Raw genomic sequence first — 15,825 nt, 5'->3', positions numbered from 1 at the left:
AAAAAAAAAAACAAACTCATTGCCATCGAGTTGATTCCGACTCATAGCAACCCTATAGGTCAGAGTAGAACTGCCGCATAAGATTTCCAAGAAGCGGCTGGTGGATTAGAACCTTTTGGTTAGCAATCGAATGCTCTAACCACTGCACCACTAGGGCTTTTAAAATTATTTCATGTCTTTTGTCCCTTTAAGATTCATTACTCTGTGACCCTTATTGAGATTTCAGACTCTTGGACAGACCACCAAAAATAATAAAGCCCTTAAAATGGCAATGGATAGTGGAACTCTGTGTGGACCAGGACAAAAGCCAATCAAGATCTTCTCTCCTTCTGTAAAGTGTGGGACAGGTGATACTGACCACCTGGAACAACATTAACATCAGATCCAGACCCTAATCATGTGAGGCTGGTCAACCCTTCCCTAACAGATGGAGGAGGTTATTATGCAAGAGCCACACAGAGAATGGACAAGATGATTTTCTCTGACAAACACCAAGTTAGTTTCCTCATAAATATGTCAAGGAGTTGAGTTCTTACCTGAAAAACAGATATAGAATTTATTTCTTGGACCAAAAATGAGGAAGAACATTTATTCGACCATGGACCTCCTTGATTTTGTCACCACTCCTCACACACACACAGACACAGACACACACAAACACACTCTCCTCAGGATGGCATTTCATAGTTAAAGAGTCTGCAGGTGCTTGACCACTTGGCAGTTAGCACCATACCCATGAGTTTTTGAAAAGTCTACCCAGAGGGCCAAATGTTAACCTAGTCTTTTGTTCCTTAGTCCTACCTCTTAACTGCAGATTGCAATCTAGTTTTATTATATTCAACATCTTTTCATCTATTTATTGATTCATTTATTCATTCAGTAATGGTTTATTGAACATCTATTATTTGTCAGATAGGCAGCAAATTAATGGGGATGCAAGAATAATATTCTCTGCTTTCGAGCATGTATAACGCTTTCAAGAATGTATAATTTTGAATGAAAAATAGGATATTAGTATATGTTGTGAAATTTAAAAAATTAAGTGATTTAAGAGAAGTAAAGTTGAAGTTGGTATGGAAGCTCTGAGAATGAGGAATAACACAAGTCTTGTAGAGGATGTGCTATTAGAACAAGGAATGGGAAGGTGCTATGCTCTCAGGTTCTCAAGAGGTAAGAGAATATACTGTATTTAGGGCATACTTCAAGCAAAAATGTATATTCATATGAAAACTGGTTTTGTTAGGGCAAATAATGATAGAAGAGAAATAACCACAGACAAAAAAGTTCTGGTTGTTCAGCAGTGGCACTGGTCTGGCAGGCTAGAAAAGTGTGGATTGTGTATCATGAAATCACATAAAAATAATATTAATATGGTGCATTTTTTTGGAAAATAACACAGGTTAACCACAGAGAAAGTGTTCCTTAAGTGTATTTTTTAAAAACCTGTTATACAGAAGTCTTTCCTAACTTATTTAGGAAGAGATCCTTCAATAAGCGTATTAGAGGGGCTATCATAACAGTTATTCTATTAATCTTAACCTGGTCTTATTAATAAGATCATCCTCAGTTTAGACACTCCACATTAAATAATCTACTACACGGCTTATAATAGTATGTTTAAATTAACTTATTCATCTATTTTTTCCAACATACTGTTTTTGAGCAGTTACTATGTGCTAAGTACTGTTGTAGATTCTGGGGATGCAGTGGTAAATGAGAGACAGAAGAGTCTCTTCCTTTGAAGAACATTTGAAATTAAAAATATAACATACAAGTGCATTAATGTAAACATATCATAATATAATTTCAGACAGCAAGTCTGAATATTAAAAAATATATTTGATCTATAAAAAAAAGAAAATGGGACAAAGGAGTATATAAGGACTATTTTTAACAAGGGGCTATGGAAGTCATCTCTTAATAAGTAAAATTTAAAAATGGTTCTGAATGAAGTGAGGAAGCAACCTATGTGAAGGTCTGAGGGGAGAATATTGGCTATTTCATGGACAGGAACTAGAAGATGCAAAGGCCTTGAGGTAGAAATGAGCTTCAGGTGTTAAAGAACTGCAAGACAGTATGGCAGGAAGAGAGTTAGTTCAGAGGAGAAGGAAAGGAAAAGAGATCCAAAAGGTAGGTGTGGGCAAGATCATATAGGGCCATAATTATGATCCAAGTGTGAAGGAAAGTTACTGCAGAATTTTTTTTTATGCTATTAAAAAGCTCCCTCTGGTAGTCATGTGGGGAAAAACTGTAGCGGGATAAAAGTAGAAGCAGCTAGGAAACCTTACAGTAATTCAAGTGAAAGATGGTAGTGGCTCACAAGAGATGCAGTGGTGAAAATGGTGAAAAGTGTTCTGGTTGTATTTGGGAGATTTTTGAAAGTTGAACAAACAGGACTTTCTCATAGATTGAAATATGGGGCATGAGGCAAAGAAATCTCTCCCTGAAACTTTTTTTGTTTTGTTTTGTTTTGTTTTGCCTCAGTAGCTAAGGAAATGGTATAAAAATTTACTGAAATAGAGAAGACTAGAAATGGAATCAATTAGAGGGTGGGGTATGATTAAAGGGTTTATTTGTATTTTTGAAAGACTAAATTTTAGGTGAGGAGGTGGATGTATAGGTCTGGAGCTCCAGGGAATGGTTGGAGAGATACATATTTGGAAGTAATCTAAAGCCATGGATCTGGATGAGATTACTCAGGAAGAGAGTTTAGTAGAGAAGATAGATACAAGGAATATACTTGGGAAAGGCCGATATTGTAGCAAGTGAATTAGGTCAAAAAGGATATTCATGGTGAGGAAGTGAAAGTAGTAAGTATAAACCACTCTTTGGAAAGTAATAAAATTGTTGGGTGGTAACTGGAGGAGTGTGTGTGTATCTGAAGGTGGACTATATCACTACATAAAGTAGTGTGTTAGTCGAATGACCAGTAGAGAAGACAAAACTGATGAAGCGTAAAAGAGAGGAGTCCACGCGAAGTCTCAGGGAGATGGGTTCCAACGCTCTAGCGGTGGGTTTGGCTTTTAGGAGCAGCAGAGAGGGTGCATTGAAGCAGGCAGGAAGGAAGAGTATGGGTACAGATTTAAGGCAGGTTGGTGAGCTGGGTGGTGAGAAAATGAGGTCCTTCCCTTATGAAATGTTTAGTGGAGGAAGATATTGAAACATTTGCTCTAGAGACAGCCAAAGAAGGAAATGAGCATAAGCAATGTATTCAGGAAAAGTGCTCCTAGGCACATAGCAGCCCTGTGTGAAACCCAGACTCACAGTTCCTGGAAAACAGTGGGAGCAGATGGGACCAGCCTGACAGGCAGCCTCCAGAGAGGGAGCTGGAGGGATACCAGGGGAGTTCTTCTTAAGTAAAAACTGACATCAAGCCCAAGGCTGATTCGCCATCTGCCAGCAGGCTCTGCTGTGAGAACAAAAGCGGGAACTTTACAAACCTGTGGAAGGAAAGAGGCTGTCCCCAGAAAGTATATGTATGTGTTTGTGTATGCGCACTTCCACACAGACCAACGACAAACCCATGTGTCCCTGGAGGCGTTGTGGGAAAGGCAGACATAGCATGCTGTCTTGGGAAGAGCTCAGGGACAGAGACTCAGGAGACTCAAGTTCTAGTTCTCACTCTTTGACTTGAGTGCAAATTTTGGGCAAAAACAAAACACTCTCTGAACCTTTAAGTAGTTAAAAAAAAAACGGGGTTAGATGCAGCCTTCTCCTCCAGTCTCCCTCAGCTTGGTTCCTCTCCTCACCCAACAGCCCGAAGTACTGAGCCTCTTCCTGCTAGTCACAAGAACAGTACATTTTAGAAGCCTGCTGTAGAGATTGGCCAAACCAAAGCACACAGAACAGCATTGAGAAGAACAACCTTTATTGAGACAACTATACTAAGAAAAACCAGGCAAGGGGAAGAAACTTCATGTTTCAGAGTAAGTTCCCTGGAATTAGGACCACAGTTTGTGTCATGTGCCCAATATAGAGCTGCAGTAAGGAGTTTCCTCACCACAGAAGACTGAATGCTATTCTAAGTTCTCCGGAGCAAACAACTAAAATTGGCTTCTGCTACCTTCACTGGTGATGACATACAGAATGAGTTTTTTAGAAAAATGAGAACAACGTGTGTGCAAGTAAAGAAAGTTTGAATCAATTTTTTTTCAGAAACACCAAGGTGATATTCCTTCATTGACTGGTCTTATGCTGGCGCCATATTCTTCTTCTGCGTAAATTGTCTCAGTTATTTAAAAGATGGAGAAAATAAGGCAAATATACAGAAAATTGGCCTTTGAAGGTCATTTGAGAGAGGGGATGATTTGGCTTCTGTAAGACTTAAGCATGTATCCAGCGTTAATTTGTTTATGTCTTCATTGTAATAAAAAAGAGGTGCAATGCCAGGGAATCCAAAAACTTCTAGAAACTTCAAGGTACTTGGAAGCTAAAATATAACAAAGGCATACAAAACAGATAACAATTTTTTAAAGTCTCACCACCCAGATTCAGTTTTTTTTTTTTTTTTTTCTATATGGAACTTAATTTTCCTCAACTATTTAGAAAATTTATCTTGTTTTATTTATTTATTTTTTACATTTTTCTGCTCCGTCATAAATTTCCTTTGATGCCAAGTGAAGTGTTGGAGAAGAATCAATAATTCTGAGCTTATAGCATTTTATTGATCTTCTTTTCTCTTTTTCTAAAAATTTTTTTTTGTCTAAGGGGAAAAAAAAAAAAGGAAATAGGTTAAAAAGGAGGAGTCGTGATTTTGTTTACTATCCTTTTTTCCATTCTAAAGTGCAGTTCAAAAAAAACTTCCTGCCAAAGCAGATAGTGACGGTGCAAATCAAAGAGTTTTGCCTTGCCTTGTTGGTGAAAGCAGCCATCTGACTGTTGGGCCCAGAGAAAAGCTTTCATTTCAGAGGAACCCGATGCTTTGTTAACTTCAGAGCACACTCAGGCAGAAGGGAATTTCAACTTGGACTCTTTCCTACTTTCTATTCCATTTAATGCTTAAACACACACCAGAACTTTCTGAAGCAGATAGGATGCAATTAATGTCTTCATAAAGAGGAATGTGTGATCTTCCTTGGATATTTTTAAGAGAAGAAAGGAATTACTGAAGCCATTTTGGTATAATCAACTTAACATTTACAAAGTTCCTTCCATATACCAAAAACTCTATCAAAAGTATTTCACTTTTCATAATTATAACAAACTCCATGTGAGTTAGGGACTATCATACTCATGTTACAAATGAAGTCACTGAGGCTCAGTGGAGTTGAGCAACCCTGTTAAAGTAGGCTGGTCTGCCTGACACATCCATAGGTTAAGGGGACCTAGTCTACCTCTGTCCTGGTTCTGGCTCTCTCCAGTTCTTTCTACTCCCCTTCAGAAGTGCTCATATTTGCTTCAGGTATAGGAAGACTGGAAGCAATGATTGGAACCCAGAACCATGTCTCCATGGTGGAAAGCCCTGAAAGGACAGGCTGTCCTGCTGGTGGGTAGGTGGCCACAGAGCCTGGCTCTGATTGTTTCCACCTCTCTCTGCATGTTGCCTCTATTTGCTTGCTTACTGATTACCACAGTCAAAGTGTCCAGCACTGCTTATCTTCAGAAGTTCTCCTTCTATACTCAGAGAAGTACTGGAATATGGGTTTCTTCTAGTTCTTACAGTCTATATTTCTTGATCACCACCAGTCTGTCACTTTGCCCTACTGTGGTGACTTGTCTCTTGCTATGAGGCTGGAAACTTCTTTACTTAGGACAGTTATTTTTTTTTTAAGTAAAGTGACTATTTTTAATAAGGGGCTCTTCTTTGTAAAACCTATTTCAAATACTAGCCGGGTCATCCATGGTGGAAAGTTTCAGCAGATTTCAGACTAAGACAGGCTAGGAAGAAGGACCTGGCAATCTAGTTCCAAAAATTAGCCAGCGAAAACCCTATACAGCACAGTAGAATACTGTACGATAGAGTGCCAGAAGATGAGCCCCCCTGTTTGGAAGGCACTTAAAATACAGAGTGAACAACATGATGGACTCACACCAACCATTGTGAAGATGGTGCAGGGTGGGACAACATTTCATTCTGTTGCGCATGGTGTCGTTGTGAGTCAGAGCTAATTAGACAGCAGCTAAAAACAAACACTACTTGAAGGATCATAATTGCCTCTTTAACAAGAAATACTATGTACACATGAATATGCACAAAGGAGGCACAGCTTCACTGGATGTTGGCTTCAGAACTGGTCTGGTAGGCAAACATAAATATTTTCTTGTTGTTTTAGGATAACCCTGGTTGGCACTGGACTAGGGGTAGGCAGAAGCTTCAGCCTATCTCCATGCAACCTCCTTGGAGAGTCTCATGTTCTCCATGCAACATCTATCTTTGACTCTGGCTATAAAGAAAAAGTCTACTTAAAAATCATGCCCACCTCCTAGAACTCATAGTAACCAGAGAATTTAATTTCAGATACTGACTTAGAACCATAGGTGAAAAAGCTGAACTTCGTGAAAGAGTATGACTAGCTTTAACAAAAAGTAGAAAATAGGTTCTAGAGAAACCTGCATCATCTTCATTATTGTCCTGATCTTTACTCTTGGAGAAAAAGGAACTTTCTTCTTAGTTCCTAAGACTCCTTAGTGAAATCCAGGCTGCACTATGTTGACCCCTCTGAATTTCTTTTGTGCCTGTCCTAGATTATCCTGTGGGAGTTCAACCTTTCCTCTAGCCCACCCCTCTGTTTTTCGATGTTCCTCTCATCTAGCGGTTAAGAGAATACACTCTAAAATCAGACTGCCTGAGTTCTGCTAGTAGTTCTACTACCTGAAAACCTGAAAGAACTGACTGCTTCAATTTTCTCATCCATAACACAGAATTAGTAAGATAACTAAGTGTTTGACAAACTTTTCCTTAAAGGATCAGATAATAAATAGTTTAGATTTTGAAGACCAAGAGACAAAATGGAGAATATCATATAGGTCCTTATGCAGCCATTTAAAATTTCAGCACTTAAAAATGTAAAAACCATACCTAGCTTGTGGGCCATAATCAAATGGGCAACTATCTAGATTCATGGACCACAGTTTTCTGACCCATGGGATTGGTCATTTTATTGGATTATTGTGAGAATTAACTGTGTTAGTATATATAAACTTAGGAAAAATGCCCAGCATGTATCAAGCATTCAGTAAGAGTTTTTCTTTTTTTTTTTAACTTTCTTCTTTTGTGAAGAAGAAAAAAATCAATTTATAAAAAGGAAGGAAAACATACGGCTTTCTTTGGAGTACTTTCTAAGCGTGTCCGTTTGTCTTAGCACACCATGTTTAGTGCCCAATATCAATAGCTTTATCATGGGTTACTGATACATTCATCTCTTCTATTTTAAATAATATTTTATTGTATTTTTGGTGAATGTTCACACAGTGTCATGGATTGAACTGTGTTCCCCCAAAAATGTGAGTAACAATTTGGCTAGGCCATGATTCCTAGAATTGTGTGGTTGTCCTCCATTTTGTGATTGTAATTTTATGTTAAAGAGGATTAGAGTGGAATTGTAACACCACCCTTACTCAGGTCACTTCCCTGATCCAATGTAAAGGGAGTTTCCCTGGGACATGGCCTGTACCACCTTTTATCTCTTGCAAGAGATAAAAGGAAAGGGAAGCAAGCAGAGAACTGGGGACCTCATACCATCAAGAAAGCAGTGCTGGGAGCAGAGTGTGTTGTTTGGGCTGGGGTCCCTGTACCGAGAAGCTCCTAGTCCGGGGGAACACTGATGAGAAGGCCAAGAAAGAGAAAGCCTTCCCCTGGAGCTGACACCCTGAATTTGAACTTTTAACCTACTTTACTGCAAGGAAATAAACTTCTCTTTGTTAAAACCGTCCACGTGTGGTATTTCTGTTATAGCAGCACTAGATAATTAAGACACACAGCAAATTAGATTCACATTTAACAATTTCATATATATTGTTTAGTGATGTTTGTTACATTTTTCACAATGTGTCAATATTCTCTTTATTTCCATTCCAGTTGTTCCATTTCCATTCATCTAGCTACCTTTCCCCGCTTAACTTTTCATTTTTGCTTTAGGGTAAATGTTGAACACTTGATCTCATATAGATGATTTTTTTCTTTTTAAAGAGCTCAGAACTCACTAGTGATATTGTTTATCTTATGATCTAATCTGTTATTTAGCTGAAAGGTGACTGCCAGGAGTGGTTTCAGTTCCAAGTTTAAAGGGTATCTTGGGGTGACAGTCTTGAGGTTTATTCTAGTCTCTACTCGTCCAGTAAGTCTGGCATTTTTAAGAATTTGAGTTTTGTTCTATATTTTTCTCCCATTCTATCCAGCATTATCTATTTTGTCCCTGGTCAGAACAGTTGGTAGTGGTAGCCGGGCACCATCTAGCTCTTCTGGTCTCAGGATAGATGAGGATGTGGTTTATGTGGGCTATAGAGTTGTCCTACAGAGTAGTTTCTTCTTTGAGTCTTTGGTTTTCTTCTTCTTCTTCTTTTTTTTTTTGCTCCTGACAAGTAGAGACAAATGGTTGTGTCTTAGATAACTGCTCACAGGTTTTTAAGACCTCAGACGCTACTCACCAAACTAGGATGTAGAACATAAACTTTATAAACTATGTTGTGCCAGTTGACCAGGTTGTCCCATGAGATTATGTTCCTGAGCCCTCAAACCCATGAAACCAATCCCTTGAGGTGTTTGATTATGTCTAGAAAGTATCCATAACTGTGCCTTTATTATATATATATATGAATATATATGTAGCACATACAAACATATATATACATATGCCTACAGATACACCTATACATGCACCTGCATATACTCACATCTGTCTTCCTATTTATATATGCATACCTATCTACCTATGTAACTACACAGATTTTTTTTGGTTTCTATTGCTGTTGTTACGAAATTGTATATGTTATAGTACTTATTAAAAACATCCCTTATTCTTGTATATTTCTTAGTGCCGTCATTTACCTTAGCCATGATGAGTATTAACTTTCCCATCACCAAAAATAAGAAGTGTCTAATATCTAGAAAGTGATTCCTCCTCCCTCCCGCTTCCATCCCTGGTATCCAGCAAAGAACGTTGCTTTCTGTATATGCATCTATCATCTATTTATGAGTGAGAACATGCAATATTTGCCCTTTTGTGATTGACTTGTTTTGCTCAGCATAATGTCTTTCAGATTTATCCATGTTACTTTTCGAGCACTCATCATTATTCTTAACAGCTGCATTATATTTCATTGTATGTATGTACCCGAGTTTGTTTATCCATTCATCCTTTGATGGGCACCTAGGTTGTTTCCATCTTTTTGCTATTGTGAATAATGCTGCAATGAACCTAAGTGTGCATATGTCTATTCGTATCACTGCTGTTAGATCTCTAGGGTATATACCTAGGAGTGGGATGACTGGATCATAAAGTGTCTCTGCTTCTAGCTTTTTGAGGATGCACCATAATGTTTTCCATAGTGGTTATACCATTTTACAATCCCACCAGAAGTGGATAAGCATTCCAAACTTCCCACAGCCTCACCAGCATTTGTATTTGTTTTTTGTTTTTTTTGTTTTTTTTGATCAGTGCCATTTTTGCAGAGGTGAGATGGTGTCACACTGTAGTTTCGTTTTGAATTTCTATAATGGCTAATGACGGATCCCTGGTGGTACAGTGGTTAAAGCACTTGGCTGCTAATCGAAAGGTCGGTGGTTTGAATCCACCAAACCCTCTGCAGGAGAAAGATGTGGCAGTCTGCTTCTGTAAAGATTTACAGCCTTGGAAACCCTGTGGGCAATTCTCCTCTGTCCTATAGAGTCGCTTTGAGTTGGAATTATCTTGACGGCAATGGGTTTGGTTTGGGTTTGATAACGGATGATGATCGTAAGCACCTTTTCATGTGTTGGTTGGCTACTTGATTTCCTCTTTCTTTCAATATCCATTAATTCCTGTCACCATACTTTAAAAAAAAAAATAACTATCCTGATTTACATTATGTGTGTATCAAGTTACATCAGATCCATTCTCTATTTTAAAAAGATGCATGTGGTTGTCCAAAAGACCTATTATTAACACTTAAAACACCCTTTCCCACACTGTCAATAGACTTGACATAAGCTATTTTAAATTCCTGGGATGGCATACACACCCTGCTTGTCCTTTATCATTGTGAGTTGGTCATTATAACCAGGGGAATGATGGCAGTTTCCTGATTATAAAAGATATCAGGGAGATGTCTCATAAATAGAAGAGATATTTTAAGAAGACAGAGATGTATTGAACTCTTAAACCCTGTTTACCCTAGTAATCTTAAATATCTAGTTCCCACATTCCTCTGTGATGTCAGTAACTGTTACACTGGTGGTGGTTAATCTTCTATTTTTCTTATCACCACTATCTTCAGCAGGTATCTCTAGGCAGAAAAAATTGCATCTCATTTTTGGACTCTCTAATGAATCATTGGCGGGGGTTATTTTGTGTTAGAGAAATTGACCTCCCCCAAAAAACTTATAGTAGTCTCTAGGAAGAGAAATCCATGTGCCACCTCCCTGTTGGAGCACTACTCTCTCAGTTCCTAATCTTAATAGCAAGAATGCTAGGAGGAGCTCAGAGTGTGTGTGGTATCAGCCATGCTTCAGCTCTGGTTTCAACAAGCAATGGCAGTGGGACTTAAATTATCAGAGGTATAATTTACAGGTGGGGAAATGAGAGCTCAGAGATGTGAAGTGACTTACCTAAAGATGCCTTCAAGTGACTAAGTTGGCACTTAAACTTAGTTCCGCCCAGCTATGAAGCCCAAATCTCAAGCTTTTCCATCACACTACCCAGCTCCGCCTAAAGTCACACACTGGGGCAAGTACTAAGCTTTAGTTAATCTTTTTCACAAATCCAGAAGTCTCACCTCATTCAGCCAGATCTTTGATCATTTGTGACACAGCCCACACTTTCATCCTACCCATGGCTTTGATCAGTCTCAACCACTCCCCCATTCAACTTCAGGTATGCTCAAGGCATGCTGTTGTTATCATTCAGCTCAACCCCTAACCACCAGGGAACTGATTTATGGAAAAAGATTAGCTGAGACCTAGTACTTGTCCCAGTGGGCGATTTTAGAGGAAGCCTGGATAGTGTAGTGGAAAAAGCTTGGGACTTGGGCCTCATAGCCAGATAGACTTGAATTTAAATCTTAACACGGTCACTTTAAAGCATTCATAGGTAAGTCACTTACATCTCTGAGCCTTGATTTCTCTACTTGTGAAACAGTTACAGTAATGCCTACCTCATAGTTTTATCATAAGGATTTGTAATAACTTAGGTAAAACACTTTAAGCAATCCCTGGCACCAGGTAAGTTCTCATAAATGATCATTTCTAATGTTAGCCCATCAATTACCTAAGTTCCTTTGATGTCATTATGTAATTGATGCTATATGCTATGGCCTGGGACTTGGATAAGGAATTGGGTCTTCCAAGTCTTGAGTGAAAATGAGTCCGCAGAATTTTTTTTAACAGGTTCATTCCCCGGGCCTCCCACTGTCTGGGTATGACTAGTGGGAGGTAGATTTCAGTAAGTTGTTCTTTCAGCCGAGACATTATCTTCAAGGCTAAATAGCGGCTTGGTATGAAATATTCCTAAAACCAGTCAGTTGAGAGGAAAAGAAACCTGTCACCATATCATGAAGACAAGTTCTCAGGTAAGTCCAACACTTTGAATCTTTTTAAAGAGCTAGTCTGCTAATAGCTTCCTCTTAGTAGCTATTGGATATTCAGACGCTAGCTGATTACAAATGAATTATTCCCACCTACATTTTTTTTAGTTCTCATTTTTAACATCTCTATCGTTTCTGAATCATCTCCAAAATTCTCTAAAATTTAAAGGAACTCTTGTATTTATCCTTCTTTGATTTTTTTTCTTAATTTTTAATTTTATTTTTATTTTTAAGTTGGCCTGAGTATGAAGACTTTTTTTTTTTTCCCTTGACCCTGTGCTTACACATCAACCAGTTACAATCAGGTAACTGGGATTTATGAAACAATTATTTATTAATCATGTATATGTGCTAGACCTTATTCCAGAGCCAGGAATACAGGTAGCAGTGAACAAGGCAGACACAGTGCCTGCCCTCTAGAAGCTTTGATTCCAGTGGGGCACGTTTATGAGTCTATGGATCCAGCTTACATTAACCTCTCGAAGCAGCTAGTAGAGAGACACAGGAACAACTCATATTTCCATTAAGAATTCCTCTTCCCATATTCGAAAGTATGATGGATTAAATACAACAACATTAAAATTAATTCATTTTGTTTAATGGTTAACTATACACCAGGCACTTGGGTAACATAACAATTGTAACATGTAGCTCTTAACTATAAGTAATATAAATTCTAATTGGGAACAACAAGCATAAATACAGAGGTAAACAATACTATGTTTAAATAATAATGTAAACAATGATAAGAAAAATTGTCATGGGGCTTGGACATCATTGGAGGCTCATTATCCAGAGACTTTCTATGAAATCACAGAGTGAATAATGAGAGGACACGGCAGTTTTTGCTTCTGGTTCTTTTTTTCTTCCACTGTAAGAGCAGATTTAAAAAAAAAAAAAAAAACTTAGGAAATAAAACCATTCCTTCTCTCTTCTTTGTAAAAACCTGTGATGACCTCTCTTCCAATCGGGGAAGGGTTTCCCTTGGCAACCATATCACTTATCCCAACCTGGTTCTGTAAATAAAAATTATTTTGAAGAGACCAGCTAAGGAGTACTCATTAACAAATTATCTGCTTTGTCTCCCTCCAAATTAGATGTTGACATGGACTCATATTGAAAGAAAATCTATTTCTCATCCATTAAAACTTTTCAAGAAATAGTTTGAATAATTTAAAAACATATTTACATAAGAATTACTGATGCCCTTTAATATCGTAACTTGAAGCCCAAGAAGATTTCTGCTTTTCACTTTTAATCCTGCAGGTTAAATTCATCAAATATAACCTCCCTCTGGCTTTAAATATAATTAAGGGCAGATGATGGAATCAAGGGGAATGGGATGGCCTCATAAGTTACAGTTAAGTACATAAAATTAAAATGCACAGTTCACAAGAGAGTTTGAAAATAGAGATGTAAAATGTTTCCTCCAAATACAAGAACCCTTCTATGCAACATGTTGAGACCGACAGTATCATAGGGATAGTTTTGAATCAGGTCTACTTTACATTTAAAAAGAATAAACCAGTTGCAACATATAGTGCTTTAATGATTTTTAGGAACAGAAGATTTTACATGTAACACTGTGTGCTGTTTATTCCACACCAGTGGCTGCAGAATTATATTTAATAACCACTAACTTCGACTGTTGTAGAACTTACATATGTGAAAAATACTGAATCAGCCAGCTTTATCCTTTACTCTTCTGGAGAAATCTTACTGGTGAAGTACCTCTAATGCTACCTGAAATGCTGCTAGGTTTGCTTTATTTTCCCAACTAATGGAAGAAGTGGCTCAAGTAAGTATTTTAAGGGTGTGTGAACAATTTCTTTCATTTCTGCAGTCCCTTTAGTCTCCCTCCACTAAGAGATTCACCATGACAAATACGTCCCTTACTTTGCAGAAAAGCTGAATGTGCAATAGTTATTACCTGCAATGAAAATATGAAAAGTTTCCTAGAAAAAGTTTCCTGTTTAACACTGAAGTGTTTGAGGACTTGAAAAATGAGTGGAATCTTCATGCATTTGGTGAAATGACTTTGCTTGTAATTTTTAAAAAGCTGAGATATCATGACCATGGCCAGGGACTCCTTCCTTCGCAGTGAGACTCACCGTGGACCCATCAAGGCCTTGGGTTCCCCCAGTGCCTGCACTTTCTTGGTAATCCGTGCCAAGGCGTTAATCAGCTCACAATTCCAGTCCCTTAAAGTAGTTAATTTTTTTTTTTTTTTAATCTCTGAATTACAATGTCATTATTCAATTTACACCTTTCACAACTGGTTACAATGTTGGGTTACTTTTCAAAAGCAGGCTGTGGTGCTACTTTCTTTGGAGCTGGAAAACTCAGGAGACTGCACATGCCTGCTCTATACTTCTAAAATGGGGGGATGTCTACAAAATACAGACTCTTCACCAAAGAGGGAAGCTCGAGTCTTTTCACATCTGGTATTCAGTGATCAGAAACTACAGTACATAATAGGGAAAACAGTAGCACAGAGGAAAGAAAAGCAAAATGGGCAATGAGAAGGTCACAAAGAATGTTGCCAGGCTGTGATGTTGCTGCAATCCCATCTTCCCAGGAGACTGCATGAAGGCATTCTGTCAACTCTCTTCTAAAACACCACTTCCCAGAGGAATGTTTATCATACAACAATCCTGATACAGAACCTCAAAAAAGAAGAAAGTATTTGAAACAGGAATAATTTAGGCCTAATAGCAGCTGCTAACATTTTAGAAGCTACAGCATTCTGTAAAACTTCAGGGGCGAGAGGTCAAGGAATTTAGTCCCATCAGATGTTTACTTGCTTTGCACCTTTCTACCAAATCTACTTTACCATACTTCAATAGGTCCTAACAGGTTCTATACTTTCAGTATGTCTCCCTTTCTATACATCTTCTGTGCTATCATGAGAGTTTATTATTCATTCAACCAATCAGCAAATATTATTGAGCTCCAGCTATATGCCAAGTACAGTGCAAACAACTTGGGATATTAGGGTAACCAAAGTAGGGATATCCAATCCTCACAGGACTTAGATTTAATTAGGATAAGAAACATTAATCAAATTGTATGTAAAATTATAACTGAGGTCCATACTTATTAAAAAACGCTTAAAATAGTGTTTTAAAATATTTGTGTTTAAAAAAAAATTAGGAGATATATGTGGTGCTGTAAGAGTTTATCAGTAGGGGAAGCACTTCTGGAATAGCAGAGTAAAGACTTCTAAAAACCCACTCCTCCATAAAAGCAACAAAAATACTGACAAAAATTATCAAACTCAATATTTTCAGAACTCTGAAAATCAACCAAATCTTGCAACAATCTGAGGAGGATTTGCTCAAGGGAAAAATAGATGATTCTTGGTAAGAATAGTGAGCTTTGTGGTATTTTACTTTGCCCAATCCCTAGCTGCTTCACAACTATGGCAGCTGTGAAAACCAGTAGACCAGCAGCCACAGGCAGGAGCAAAATATGTTTAGAGTTCTCTAAAAGCTGCTTTCCTAGAGAATTGTAAATATTTGACTTGTCTGGTAGCTCCCTGAAAAGTTTAACTCACAGGAACTGTCTTTATTGGACCTTGTTCAGAGCTTACCCTTTGTAAATAGCCTTATTCCTAGAGAGTTTGTCAAGATTAATCAGTAGCACACCCAACAGCTGCACAGTACACGTTCTTTTCGAATGCACATGGAACGTTCTCCAGAATAGACCACATCTTAGGCCACACAGCAATCCTCAACAAGATCCAAAACGTTGAGATAATATAAAGTATCTTCTCTGACCACAATGACTTCAAGGTAAAATTAGCAACAGGAAGGGCAAGGAAAAAAATAAAAAAAAAAAAAAACACCAATTACATGGAAACTGAATAACACCCTGCTTACAAACCATGGAGTAATAGAAAAAATCAGAGATAGAATCAAAAAATTCCTAGAATCAAGTGAGAATGAAAACATGTCATACCAAATCCTTTGGGACACAGCAAAGGCAGTCCTCAGAGGACAATTTATAGCAATAGATACACACATCAAAAAAGAAAAAAGGGACAAAATCAAAACATTAACTACAGAACACAAAGAAAGAGAAAGAGAACAGCAAAAGAAAACCCCA

This window comes from Trichechus manatus, unplaced genomic scaffold (genome assembly GCF_000243295.1).
Source record: "Trichechus manatus latirostris isolate Lorelei unplaced genomic scaffold, TriManLat1.0 scaffold00064, whole genome shotgun sequence".
Classification (NCBI taxonomy): domain Eukaryota; kingdom Metazoa; phylum Chordata; class Mammalia; order Sirenia; family Trichechidae; genus Trichechus; species Trichechus manatus.
Note: the sequence above shows the minus strand (reverse complement) of the source record.